This window comes from Chinchilla lanigera, unplaced genomic scaffold (assembly GCF_000276665.1).
Source record: "Chinchilla lanigera isolate Chin_1 unplaced genomic scaffold, ChiLan1.0 scaffold00080, whole genome shotgun sequence".
In the NCBI taxonomy this organism is placed as follows: Eukaryota; Metazoa; Chordata; class Mammalia; order Rodentia; family Chinchillidae; genus Chinchilla; species Chinchilla lanigera.
Genome location: NW_004955481.1, coordinates 4,034,908 through 4,049,387, shown reverse-complemented (window position 1 = coordinate 4,049,387; position 14,480 = coordinate 4,034,908). Strand labels below are relative to the sequence as shown.

The following is a 14,480-nucleotide window of genomic DNA, read 5'->3' as shown; positions in this document are numbered from 1 at the left end:
TTTTTTTTTTTTTTTTGGTGGGGGAAGGGTTTGTCTTTTTGGAGTCTCCACTATTTTTGCCTTAAAATAATATGATACCTCACTTAAGGGGTTATTCAAGGATAGAAAGAACAGTACATGTAGGTGTAGGCAAGTTGTAGCTAACTACTAAATGATTAATATCATTAAATTATTATTAAAAACTACAGCAATCATTGTTTATACCTAAACACATCTCTCTCATTTTCTCTCTTACACATGTGCGTGTGCACACGCACACACACACACACAAAGTGGTTCTTGGTTATATTTAATGTGGCGCACTATTTTATTTTTCTCAGTACTGGGGATTAAACCCAGGGCCTCCCGCATGCTCGGCAGGTATTCTACCACTGAGCTACATCTGCAGCCCTTTTCATTTAATTTAACTTAATTTATTTTTTTGGTGCTGGAAATTGAACTCACAACCTCACCCTTGCTGGGCAGGTGCTATTCTGCTAAACTATATCCCGGCCCCTTAATTTCATTTTGAGACAGAATCTCACTAAGTTGCCCAGGCTGGCCTTGATGTGGTACTCTATTATATAAATGGAGTCACACATTATACAGGATTTGATTCTAAAGTCAGCATGTAAGTCACATATAGTATATATTCAGAAGCTCCTGAAAAACCCCTTAAGCTGCTCACAAAGCATAGCACACATTGTTTTACACATGCATTAGCCTCTCTTTATCCATAGTTTCACTTTCCACTTTCAGCTACCTGAAGTCAACCATAATCTGAAAATATTACATAGAAAATTATAGAAACAATTTACATTTTAAACTGTAGGTAGTTCTGAGTATCATGATATGAAATCTTGTACCCTCCTACTCTGTCATCCTTTTGTCCAGCATATCCACACTGCATACATTTACTAGCTTAGTAGCTGTCTTAGTTATCAAATGAGTCTTGCAGTACTGACGTGTCTGTGTCCAAGCAACCTTTATTGTACTTAAAACAGCCCCAAGGCATGAGGGTAGTGATGCTAGCAATTCAGATATGTCAAAGAGAAACCACAAAGTACTTCCTTCCAATAAAAAGATGAAAGTTAAACATTAAGGTATTTTGAGAGAGTTATTTATATAATTTTTATTACCATATATTGATATAATTCTTCATTTTATAACTAGTTATTATTAATCTCTTACCGTGTTTAATTTAGACATTAAACTTTATACTAGGTATGATCAAAATATATGGTGAATGCTTAAATTTAAAAATTTTATTACCGTCAAGGACATATTGCCATTACTCCCCTCCCTTTCGAACATATCCCACCATTCTTGCCACTTTCTTTTGTTTGTTTGTTTTGTTTATTTCCGGTACCGGGAATTGAACTCACGACCTTGCGCTTGCCAGGCAGGTGCTGTGCCGCTGAGCTAAATCCTCAGCCCCTTAACAACGCAGAATAAAAACATACAAAATAATATTTTTACAATTGCAGATTAATAATAGTTTCTTACACAATCATACAGTTGAGGGGCTGGGGATTTAGCTCAGCAGCACAGCACCTGCCTGGCAAGCGCAAGGTCGTGAGTTCGATTCCTGGTACTGGAAAAAAAACAAAAAAACAAAAACAAAAACAAAACACAATCATACAGTTGAGTCTATTGAAGTTTGTCATGCATATGCCATGAATACAGAGCATAAATTAATATTCTGAATGGCAACTAACTGTTTAAGCCTGTTTTCCCTACTTCCTTTATATCCCATTCCATTCCCCGCATGAAGCACAGAGCAGGTGCCCAGTAAAAATCCACTGATTTATCCAGCTGATCTGGAAGGTACCTACATAATGTTAGGTGAAAAATACGGGAAGCAAGGGGACATCTATGAGGTAACAATTGCACTACTCTGTTCCCTCACACTGGTGGCATGGCTGAGCAAAAGGCCCTTGGCCAAGCAGAGCTGGAGCAGATCAGACAGGAGACTCTGAGGCAGTAGAGGAAGCATTCGCTTAGACCGCTGGCAGTGTCGTGTGATGTCCCTCAGTGAACACTGTAGGGAAGTACGATGCTTCCTCTTCCGTTTCCCCGCAACTACCTTATGAGTTTCTTGTGACACAGGTTGTCTGTTGTTCATTGCTGTGACTCCACCTAGCGCTGGGCCCTACTCAGAGACACAGATGGAGGGAAGCAAGGAAACAAGATGAGTCCTACTGAGTTCCTGCCTTCCAACCAGCGGAGGAGATAAAAAACATGCTCCAAGAATGTGCTCAGTGCTCCAACAGGGGCATCAACAATGGCCTAGGGAACTCAGGACCAAAGACCTGTCTCAAAAAGAAAAGAGAATGACAAAGCATAGTGGGAAAGAAAAGATGTGGACAGTACATCTGGACAAAATGTAGGATACATAAAGGAGAACACGAGAGACAAAACTAGGAAGTGGGTGCGAGGCAGGAGGCCACGTGCTGCGCACTGCAGTTGTTTTGTGTGTTGTTCCTGCAGCCTGCTGTGCACTCCTCCACCTTCTGAGGACAGTTTTCCTCTGGAACCTACCCCAGCGTGTAATTTGGGGCTGGCCAGTAAAGAATCACATCCCTAGGCTCTAGGGTTGGTGACCTGATCAGTATCAAGGACATATAATGAAACTTTGGGACTATCATAAGAGTCACACTTCTTTCCCCCAAGACCTGAACCTGGGGCTGGACTGATTTGCCGTTACTTCTATGAGGATCAAGCCAGCCTAGATGAGCTGAGAGAATAGGCCTGGGTCCTGTCCACACTGTAAGTTTCCAGAAAAAGCTATTCCTGGGTTTTTCAGGTATTTGACCAAGCGCCTTTTTTTTTTTTTTTTTTTTTTTTTTGTCTTTTTGAGACAGGGTCTCGCTATGCAGTTCAAGCTGGCCTTGAGCTCACTTTGTAGCCCAGGCTGGTCTCAAACTTGCAACGATCCTCCTGCCTCAGCCTCCTGAGCTCTGGGATTACAGGCATGCACCACCACACCCGGCTTATTCTTTCTTTTTAAGCCAGTTGAGCTGGACTTTCTGTTACTTGCAATTGAAAGAGGTGTGCCTGAGACAAAAACAAGGTAAAAAGTATAAAGGAAAAAGACAGCATACATATACTGAACACACCAGCCAGAAGCCAGGCACAATGCTACTGTTTTTCTCACAAAACACTGACAGGTTAAATGTTGAAAGGGGAATTGTGGACTGAAAAACTGAGGTTTACAGAGTGAAATAACTGCCTGTGGCCACGAAGGTAGTAATCAGCAGGGCCTGGATTTGGACTCAGGTGGTTCAGACTCTAAGGCCTGCTCCTTCCACTTCTCCAGGGCTTGCAAACGAGGGAGTCACGGCAGGCTTCTGGAGAGTGAAGGGGCATGACTGAACCTGCGCTTCAGGAATGCTGATCTAACTGAAAGACGCAGGGCAAAAGAGAAGGCTAGAAGCAGAAGGACCAGGAGAAAGTCACTGTAATGGACAGAGGAGAGATAAGGAGTCTGCTTAGGATTTTGGCAGAGGATGGTGATGAGAAGGTGACACAAGAGAAAGGATCTTCAAGACTGGGGGCGACTGCAAGAGGATGGGCGATGGCGGGAGGTTGAGGAAAGGAATCAAAGATGCCAGGCTTTCCAGGCTGGAAGTTCAAGAGGTCAGTGAGGAACCAGTGTGCAAGCGAGCGATGTCAGATGGAGGCTGGCTTAGTGGGGAAGAGTTTGGAAAACACTGAGACTGGGCTTCTATTTAATATCTTAACAACAACAAAGTATTCCCCTGGCCCTTTTTTTTATCCCTGTAGTTCCCTTATAAGTCAAAGTTTCTACACAACAAAATAAAAAGGTCCTCACAAGCTGTTTCTGTAACTGGATACAAATTGCATAACATTTGGTTTGGTTTTTTTTTTTTTGTGGTACCGGGAAATGAACTCAGGACCTTACGCTTGCAAGGCAGGCACTTATGCCACTGAACTGTACCTCCGGCCCTATGCACAATATTTGTGTTACTACTTTGAAGTGTATAAAACGTCACTAATGGGACTTTTGGGACGCTGAGGAGAGTCCGGTTTAACGCACTCAGCTTCAGGGCTGGGGAGGGCCTGGCGCACCAGCCTTCCGAGGCCACTTCCCAAGTCCCCAGGCTTAGGACAGCACCGTCTTTACCTGTCCTTACTGAAAACGTCAGCGCGGTAGTGCCTTCCGTTTCGCGGGAGGAACTAGCCTTCATTCCTAGAGTGTGCGTGTGTGTGTGTAAAAGTGTTAGTACACGATTGGCAGCCCTCTGATTTTAAAATTTTAAAACAGCCCCTAGCCCAAAGCCCAGACATTTAGCGCCCTCTGTGGTCAAAGTCGTCGCCGCTGACTTCACCCTGGAGTCAGACTTACCCCTTCGACCGGTGCTTCCTGGCCCCGCCCCTCAGCCGGCACATGGGCGGGGCCAAAGGGCGGAGGCAGGCTTGGCGCATGCGCTCAGAGCCCCGGCATACACCACCCTGCAGGGCTTCTGGAACCCAGCAGAGGGCAGCAATCCCCTTCTTACTGAGCCGCTGGCGCCGCGGAGGCCCCAGGATTTCACCTCCGCCAGGCGGGCCTCCGGACCCCGCCCCCAGGAGGCGTCCAGGGATCTCCAGGTCTAAGGGGGCTGCAGCGACAAGATGGCCTCTCCGCCCAACCCAGGAGAGATAATGGTAAGACTAAGCAGGGATAAGCTCCCTCCTCACTTTGCTTTCATCACCACCACCTTATCCCTAGTTCCTAAGACGGTCCCTGCATACTACAGGCATTCAATAAGTGCTTATTGATGCAATAAAATGAATGAATGCGTGGTCTGAAGACTCGAGATACCTCGTGTCCTGTGTTGTGGGGAAGAGTCCAGAACAAACAATCAGGAGAGTCAGTGGGCATGGCATGGCCAGGCACAGATCAGGGCCCCCCCTGGTGGGGACTCCCCTTGCCCTTACATTCTGCCAGCTCCTTCCTTGGCACACCCAAAGGTTTGCTCCAAGGTGGTGCCACCCACCATCTAGTAAGTGCAGAGCCCAAGAAGGGATACGGGGCTAACTCTGTCAAGAACGGGAGTCTGTCCCCAAAGTATAGGCAGTCAGATCCTGGCTGCCTGCAGGGACCACCTGACTGGCAGGTCCAGTAGGCCTGCTGCTCTGTGGCCTCTAAATGTTAGGAATTTCCTCATAGCCAGTGGGAATTTCCAAACTGCCTCTGCTTTCCCAAGCTCCCAGAAGGCCCAGAGCCAAAGGCCAGCCTTGAAGATGGCTTCCCCGAACCCTCCACACCCCCGCCCCCAAATCTCACGAAGACTTGGGTCACTCCCCAAATCTCACAAAGACTAGGGTCACTTCTCAGCCACTAAATGCACCACATACACTATATTCCCATCCCACCCCCTCTGGCAGACATGTGAGAATGAGCATAATAAACCATTGTTCTCTTTTTCATATAAATGACAACTCTTTTCTATTTCCACAAAAGAAAAAAAGAAAACCAGTTTAAGAGTCAGCCACACTGAAATAAATACGGTGTCAATGGAAATCTTCTTGGGTGTGATCGCTGGTGGCCAGTGGCACTTATTCTCAGAGTCAGAGAGGCCCCTTTAGATGTGCTGCAGGTTCCCCCAAATACTGGACATTCATAAATATTTGAGGATCCGTACATTTACCTCTGGAAGCTCCTATTGGTCGTGTGTCTAGCAACTTCTAAAGTGAAAGCAAAGCATACACTTGATCCCCATAAAAGCAGAAGGAAGAGAAGCTTCTCCTTTGCCTGCCAGCCCTCTGCCCCCGTGTGAATAGCTCCGCCAAATCCACTGGGCATGTGAGCACCTGTGTGTAACCAAGCTGGGAGGAAGACGTGCTTGGCAAGGTGGGGAAGCACTGCCCCAGTTGTGTGGCGCAATGCCAGGGACCTGTTGGCCCTGGGGCATCAGGATTCCAGAGCTGGTAAAGCAGAGAAATTGCCAGAGAGAACAAACCTTTTTTCCTCTCCCACCAGGCCCAGCCTCACCAAGGGAAGTACAGGAACAGACAAGTTTCAAGAAAACACCCCCTCCTTCATTTCTCGCTGGGAGTTATCTGGAGCTTTGCTGTCAATATGGTAGCTAGTAGCCATGGGAGCTATTAAAACTGAAGTCAAAACAATGAGGTACTTCTCATTAAATTAAAATCAAATAAACTTTTAAATTTAGCTCCTCAGTTACATCTCTTGTTCTCCTGAGAGTAGGTACTCATGTATTTGTTACATGCGCTCACAGCTGCCGACCTGGACAGCACTGACTACAGTGCTGCAAACATGTCTATCTTTGCAGTTCGCTCTGTTGAACAGGTCTGATTCAGAGGTTCCCCTTTCAGTTTGTCCCGCTCATTCTTGCCAAAGCCTCATTTAGGTGGTAGCTCTAACTACTTGCTCTCCGCTCCCACCCCTACCCCGCATCTTTTTAGATTCCTGTCTGCATGTGTCCTGTCTTATTTCTAGGCCTCCAAAAGTGGGGGAGGGGACTGAAGTTGCATTTAACACCCAGCCTGAGAGCAGAAGCCAGATGCCACGGGGCTGAAAAGATCAGACTGAATGGAAGGCTGTCCCCACCCCAAGGCATCCAGGCCTGGGAGAAAGCCCCTCAGTGCCACACAATCATTCCTTGTTTCCACAGTCTCTGGGCCATGCATGAGTAAGACATCTGGAATACAGTGGCCTGAGGGTTTCCCTAGCACCCACTGCAGGATTCATCTGATGTTCGTGCTCCAGAGAGAGACATCCCAGCAGAACCCTGAACAATCAAGGGCAAATAAGGCCAATGAAACCTCGTCCAGGGCAGCACGCCAGTTCTGCCATGGGGGAGTGAGAGGCATAACCAGACACCTCCCTGCACAGCCAACCGAAGGAACCAAGTGAGGAAGGAGCAGGATGCCTGCAGCACACCAGAGGCTCAGACGAACTCCACCCTGCCTGGGTAAATGGAAGAGCAAGGCAGCACAAGGTGGATCTGAAAGCCATCACATTACCTCATAGGGACCCAGTCTGAGAGGTCTGGCCACAGCAGCTGGGATATCTGCGCAGGGCGGTCAGGGGCAGACCTCTCTGTTAGATGGAAGGAGAGGAGAACACACCTGGGAACTGGCAAGTCACGGCTGCCTTTCTGTTCTGTACCTCAGTCCTTGCTTAGCCCTAACCTAGGTGGGCTGTCAGGGCCAAGACAAGCGTAAAGAAACATAATAAGCTGCAGAAAGACCCTCTCCCCCCAAAAAAGGTAGAGTGAGTGTGTGCCAACTGGAAAATAGGTAGAAAAAAGCCTGGTACTCCAAAGATATTGCCATCAGCTGAGAATTTGACTGGAGAAAGTCACAGAAAAAGCAGCACAATTTGAAAAACTGGCATCGAACAAGAGATCAGATTGGAAACTCAGGGCAAAGCCATCCCACCCTGAAATGACATGAGGCCTTGAGTGAGCTCGGATCTATTTCCTCATCTCCACCTGAATGAAATGCACTTTGGGCGAAAACACCAGCCTGCGGACAAGAGTAAAGGACTCACAGCTGAGTCACGAACAGGAACAGCCTGTGGCATTCTTGCGGGCAGATGGTCCGCGCTGCCAGGCACCAAGTGCTTCCCAAGGTATCAGAGATGAATTAATGACCACGGCAATGGAGACTCTGCAGCCACTGCAGTAGTCTTCCCAATTCACGATATCCCACTTGCTGCTGTTTTCTTTTTTCTTTTTTTTTTTTTTTGGTTTTTCTCCGGTACCGGGAACCGAACTCACGACCTTGCGCTTGCGAGGCAGGCGCTTTTGCCGTTGAGCTAAATTCCCAGCCCCTTTGCTGCTGTTTTAGTTACCTACAGTCGACTGTATTCCAAAAGTATTAAGTGGAGAATTCCAGAAATAAATAATTTATCAGTTTTCAATAACTTTTATCACAGTGAATAACTGTTCTTATCATTACTGTTAATCTCTTACTGTGCCTAACTTATAAACTTTATCCTAGATATGTATGTACAGGAAAAACATAATATAGATAGGGTTTGGTACTATCCATAGTTTCTACTAAAGGTCTTCAAATGCAGATAAGAAGGACCTCTAAACTCAAGGGCACTATTTTGAGGCACTAATCTAAGTGATTTTTATGTACTGGTTTATTTTAATTCTTACAACAACCTTACAGGGAAAGTACTACTTTACAAATGAGGAAAATGAGGCCTGGCGGCTGGGGATATAGCTCAGCTGCACAGCGCCTGCCTGGCAAGTGTGAGATTGTGAGTTCAATTCCCAGTACCAAAAGAAAGAAAGAAAATGAGGCCCAGAGGAAATAAATAATTGCCGAAGATCACTCGACAGGGCCAGCATTTTGTCTGGAATCCACATAATGCCCAACACATTTATGGACAGCACCCACACAACAAGTCACTCCTGATTTCTGGGTCCTTCTGCATCTGCTGCCTTCCTTCTCCTTCTCTCAAATGAGCTAAAAGCAGTTTCAACCACCAAAACCAGCCCTTCCATCTGACTGTTCGCCCAGCATCTATTCCTACAGCAACAATAAAAGCTGCAGACTGGGGATTTTGAAGAGAACAAGTGGGACAAAAGACAGGGCACCCTTTATGGGATGGGCTCCTCTTTCAGCGGCACAGAAAAGAGACCTGAAAACCAATAGTTGAAGACAGACCAGGGGGCTGAGGAGGGAACCCAGGGCCCTGATTAAAACAGAAAATTCAGCCTCTCCTCCCCAGAGACCACGTCCTCTGATTTACAGCCAGCACTCTCCTGGACAGAGAAGGTGATAGCTGGTTAGATAGAAAACTGGAGGCTGATGCTTTGGAGTGCCCTGGGAGAAAAAGACATCCCCGGTCAGATTCCTCAGAGGGCACGTGTGTGGCGCCCAGGCCATTCCCCGGCTGTCCTGCCGCGGAGCTCACTCTTGCAGTTCTTCTCCCCAGGTCAAGGCCAAGCAATGATGGGTGGGGGCAAGGAACAACAGGGAAGCCCTGGGAGAGGAATGCAGACAGGCATCTGTGGGCCTGCAAAGGTGATTCACCTCCCATGAGGGAGGGTGAGGGCATTTTTGGTGCGATGGTCAGGCGGGTACCCCTTACCTTCTCCAAGCCTTGGCCTCATTCCTTCCTCTCCCTCTCCCCAAACAAGAAACTCCTGTCACTGTTCAGAAATCCTGAGGCCGGAATCTCAGGCTGCTGTGCATGAGGCAGGGGCTCTGCCAGGGAGAGCCAAGTGCTAAGGGGAACAGCGATGTTTGCTGGTCACTGGGTTCCAGGAAGACAGACCACAGCAGTCCTCCAGCCTGTTCAGGCTGTGGGCCCAGTTTGCCTCTTGACATATGTCCAAGTGAGTGGTACTCGACCTCACCCTGTGCCTCTGTCCTTTAGGTAACCCAGGCGCCTGCTGAGGAGGACGCAGGCTGTGCCAGGCTCAGCAGAGGCTGGGTCTCTCAGTGCCTGGAGTGTCAGGCATACAGGCTACCATAGCCTGGAATACCCCAGGGAGAGCGAAGTAGAAGATTCCAGCCCAGTCAGGGAGGAAGTTTTTTACCACTCTGAAGCCAGAGTTCCTGCAATCCAGCTCCACAGTCAAATCAGTCCACAAGGAGGCAGACGGGATGAGATGGGGGATGAGGTGGAGACCCGGCCAGGAAGCACTCACACAAGGAGACAGTATCAGTCCTTTCCCCCTTGCTATACCCCTGGAAGGTCCCAACTCTGATTTCTAGATACTTCCTCCTCCATGTCATGGAGCTGGGCATGACACTGTGTCATACTGCCTGACAGTGCTGTCACTGTTTGGCCCCTAGCCCATGCCACCCAGGGCCAAGATCAAGCTTTTCGCAGATGTCTTCCATTGTGGTGAAAGAAAAATCTCCTTGATCACAGGGATGGTACCTTGGGCTGTTCTCCACAGCGTGACACTGAGCAGGTGTCAAGGCTTCCTGACATCTACCCTAACTGCTCAGGACATTCACACCTGGCCTTCTCTACAGCCCAGAGCTGCCTCTCCTTCCTCTTTCACAAAGCCCTCCCCTGCCCTGGGGTCAGGCGAGCCTCCTTGTCCCACTGGAAGTACCCTGGAAGATCTCCCTCCCTGGGTGTACCCTGCTTGCCACAGGATCTGGCAGTGAGAGAAGCGGGAGAGGCAGAGAGGAAGTGAGTCAGCTCCTTGCAGAAATGGGACCAAGAGGGCGGAGCCAACAGAAATGAGATCAGAGGGCAAAGAGCACAGGAGTCAGAAAGGTCACTAAGAGAGGAACAGGCACCGGAGATGTTGTGGGGCCTACAGAGTAGAAGACATATGAGTGACAAATACGGCAGTACCCCCTCCTGCCATAACTGGGTGGCCCTGGTAGACCAGAGAACCTGAGTGTGCCAGGTAGGCCCCACCTGAGGATGGAATTTGAGGTGGTTCCCCTTCCTGACTCACATACAGGCTGGAGGAAGTGAGGCCTTGTGGGAAGTGGCCAGCCTCTTCTCTCCTCAGAGGGGTGGAGTCTCTCAGCTCCAAGGCCTCCAGCTGCCTCTCTTGAGCCCTACAGCTCCGAAAGTCCAGGTTCTTCCTGAACTGTCCCAAGACAGAAATGTTGTTTGTGTCTCCCAGAGGGGCCTGGGACTGAGCCTGGGCCCCAGGAGCAGAGCAATTCCAGAAACCCTAGCACAGGGGCTGGGGATTTAGCTCAGCGGCAAAAGCGCCTGCCTTGCAAGCGCAAGGTCGTGAGTTCGGTTCCCGGTACCGGAGAAAAACAAAAAAAAAAAAAAAAAAAAAACAGAAACCCTAGCACCCGTCCCTACCCTCTCTAGTGGCCCCTACCCATGTGGGAGCTGTCCCCAGGCTACAGCTGGAATCTGTTGTTCTGACTGGGAAGGATCCTTGCTGTGAAAATTCCCAGCCTGCTGACATTCCAGAAATCCAGGGAAAGCAGCAGGAGGGCAAAGGAAGCATTGAGCCCTGCCTGGCCACATTCCAACCCCTCAGAGACCTGAAGCCAGTGAGACAGGCACATTCCTCCAGGCTCCCTGGACGGGATACTAAGCAGCCTCCATGTAACCCTAAATCTCTTTCTCACATAGGCCAGGTGACTCAATGGGGACTCCTGTGTAGAGGCTGGACGCAGGCTGTACCTGGGACCCTCCTTCCACAGCTTCCTGCTCCTGCAGACCCACAGAGACCAGCTCTCCTGAGTCCTGTGAAACACCACGTCCCTGGACACACAAGCGACAGAGTTGGTGAGCAGAGGCAGCACACGGTAACAGAAGAAGCCTTCAGACAAGCACCAGGGCCTCTTAAGGAGGAGAGTTCCAGGAACCAACATCAAGGAAGAGGAGATGAGCGAAAGGAAAACCAGTTCCTGGTTAGAGAGCTATCTCTCCTTCAACAAATATCCACTGCTCTAATGAAGTGCTCCAGCCTCGGAGAAAGAATCTTAACAACTAATCAATCACAATCTTGGCGGATGCTATTAAGGAGAAGGAAGGTTTCTGCCAGAGAGGGAATCTGACATGGTCAGGAAAGGCTCCCAAAGGAAGTGACGTTCGAACTGGGGCCAGTGTGCAGGTGGGCAGGGACAAGTTCTATCCATGGCGAAGCCGGTAAGAACATTAGGGCTGCGCACCCACTATGTGCCAGACTGCTGTCATCCTTCACCCTCTTTTCACAATGCATACAGTGCACAGCTCCCTACAAGGGAGAGAAGGTTGCTTGTGGTCACAGGTGACACTCTGGGGATCCTGACACCTCCAGTGCTCTGGAGATCGGTACCAGCATGACAGTAGGAGCCAAAAAGGTAAGAGGCAATGTCCCTGCCTCCTGGATCTACTCTAGAATGTGACAGGGAAGCGGCATAAGGGGAAACAGCGTCTCTCCTCCACCTCTAGGAACCCACACCCAACCTGCCAAGGCCGCTGTCCCCTCCTTCCTTGAGGCTTCCCCAGTCATCCTTTGCTGCCTCTCCCAGCTCCCACCAGACTCAGCCCTGCCTGCAGCCACTGGGTGGGCTCACTTCCTCTGGCCGCTCTCAGGAGACACTGAGAGTGCCAGTCACACCCTTGCGCAGGATGCCATTTATAAGGAAGAGGGTCTTGATAGTTCAGCAAGCCTAAAAACTTCTAGGGTTTCTGCATTTTTTGGTATTCTCTCACACAGCAAGACAGGCCAATCAGCCTTGGCTTCCCCTTCCTCTCTGAGGGACAGACAAGGAGATGAAGAAGTTTCCAGTGACACAGGCCCTTCATAGCCATGCACTCTTACACGATTTGCTTAACCTTCCCTGGTAATTTAATAATCAGTAATCCAGTTTCGTTATCTGTGAAACAAAGATCATTGTAACACCTACTTCAAAGGGTTGCTGGGAAAATTAAATGAGTTAATACAGTGCCGGATATCCAGCGAACTCGCCCTGAGTCTCACCTCCCATTACTTTCCATGCCTTCCCTTAAGGGACTTACGTTCGGCAGAATCTTAACAGATCCAGTAAACACCGCTTAGGGAGTGTGTCTGTGCTCTGCAAGGCACCGGGCACTGCGCAGAGAACCCCCTACACTCTCCATGGCCAGAATCTGCGAAGTCCCCGTGCTCTACCACGCCAGGGCAGAGTGCCACGCTCTGATTCTGAGGGACGTATGGCAGGAGATTAAGGGAGCCAGCGTGGTGGCCCAGGTCTAAGGAAATAGTTTCCCAACCAAACTAGAGCCAACAACTGAAAAAATAAGCTTTGCTGACACTGTCCCCTGTATTTAACAGAACAGAAGCTGCTGCCAAACACCATTCGAGACTCTGGAGTTGGCTCCCCCCCACAAAACAGCACAGCAGGGGGTGGGGGCCTGTGAAAATGCCACTCCTTTATAGTGCCTGTCTGGCAAAGTGGGCGCCCACAGTGCTGCTGGATGCCTGGGGCACATCCATACCCGCTGCCCAGGACTGACAAAGGAGGCGCCAGGCGACTTGCCCAAGCAGCAGGGGAGCCCCCACCTCAACTGGGTCATGGATCCCCACTGCCACCGGCCCCCTCCCCAGATGCTGCCTTCCACCCCGGGCTGCAGGGAGGAGAGTCTAGCAGCTCAATGCCGTGGGGTGGCGGGAACCCTGCTGGCAGGCAGAGCGCGTGCTTGTGGTTTCTGGGAAACGCTGTAGAGATTTGCAGCATTTTTAAAATACTTGTGCTCCCACCCGCCACACACACCCCCCTTCACCCCACTCCCCAGCCACCCCCAGTCAGGGTGTTTGCCTATCTGGTATTTTCCAGAACTGTTTCAATGTAAATAAGAGAGATTAGAAGGAAGTAAAGGGCAGAGGGCAGGGTGGCTGGGGTATCAGTGCAGGCCAGAATAGTTCTGGCCAGGGCAGGAGGGGGCCAGGGTAGGCTATATTTTAAGAACCCGCTCCTTCCCAGGGGTGGTGGCACACACCTATAATCCCAGCACTCCAGAGGCCGAGACAGGAGGACCACTGTGAGTTCAAGGCCAGCCTGCACTACATACTGAGACTCTGTCTCAAAAAAAAAAAAAAAAAGACCCTGCCACTGTGCCAGGACTCCAAGCTGAGGCTGCAAAATCAACCAATGACCAGGATGTGTACCCACATCCAGTCCAAAGTGGCCTGGGCACTGTGCCCACCACCCACGGGCTGGGTGGCCAGGGTAGCATGGGGCTGACTGTTGTTCGTCTAGCATCTCACAGAGAAGGAAACAGGATAGTGCTCCAAAGACAGAAAGGAGACTTGGCAGGACAGAAGTGACCGGGCCTACTGTTCTGCCCCTGCTAGTCCTGTGCATGCCGCTAATCCAAATAGATAACCCCAAAATATTCCCGAAGACCTGCTATCTGCCCCTTCTTGCATCCTTGACACCTGCCCACTGGCCCCTCGTTACCAAAAGGGCTTAATTTAGGTTTCACGCTGAGCACCCAAGCCAGGGACCTCACATGGCAAGACTCTAGTGCCAGAGGTGCCTGAAGCTTTGGCACAAAATGAAATAAAAATTTCCTGTTTAAAACAAAAACAAAACAAGAAGAAAAGCTTCCAAGGACCATTTGGAGTAAAATTAGGAACAGAAGCATTCTAAAACACTGAACCTAGGCAGCACCAAGCTGTTCTCCTGCCACCAGAAGCCCTAGGAAAGGCCAGCACTCAGAAGCCGGCCTGGCAGACCTGGAAACACTATGGTTTCCAGGCTGTCCTTGGAATTTGCAGGTCCCACTTCAGATAGCACCCAAGAAAACAGGGGACAAAGCTCTAGGGTTTCCACAACAGCCAAGAGGGCTCCCTGCTTTCTCCTCCTGTGCAGACAAGCTCAACTGGCCAAGTCTCCTCCAGGGCCACTGATGACCAAGCTTGCTCGGCTCCAAAAAGCTGAAAAAGGGTAGAGAACGCCCAGTGTCCCCTCTTTTCCTTCAGCTGACTGTCACAAAGGATAGAGCTGAAAGGGCCAGGGATGCAGCTCAGCAGTACAAGTGCCTGCCTGGCAAGCACAAGGTCCTGAGTACAATTTCCGGTACCAAAAAAAAAAAAAAGGGGGGG

At 49.6% G+C, this 14,480-nt stretch overlaps 1 protein-coding gene and 1 long non-coding RNA gene across 16 annotated transcripts in view; one reads left to right on the top strand and one right to left on the bottom strand.

The window, feature by feature from the left end:
* Window positions 1-6,311, top strand: part of LOC102015720 — a 10,284-nt gene extending 3,973 nt beyond the window's left edge. The window contains exons 2-3 of the long non-coding RNA XR_263776.2: window positions 4,462-4,650; window positions 5,969-6,311. This is a non-coding gene — a long non-coding RNA (uncharacterized LOC102015720). The remainder of the gene's footprint in view (window positions 1-4,461; window positions 4,651-5,968) is intronic.
* Myo18a (myosin XVIIIA) overlaps window positions 1-14,480 on the bottom strand; it is a 94,741-nt gene that overhangs the window by 65,627 nt on the left and 14,634 nt on the right. Inside the window, exon 1 of one of the 15 annotated variants that reach the window (XM_013503436.1) lies at window positions 4,349-4,386. The exons of the other annotated variants lie outside the window; for them this stretch is intronic. The gene's annotated coding sequence lies outside the window, so the exon portion shown is untranslated. Of the gene's footprint in view, window positions 1-4,348; window positions 4,387-14,480 lie in introns of those variants that run through there. 15 annotated transcript variants of the gene reach the window in all.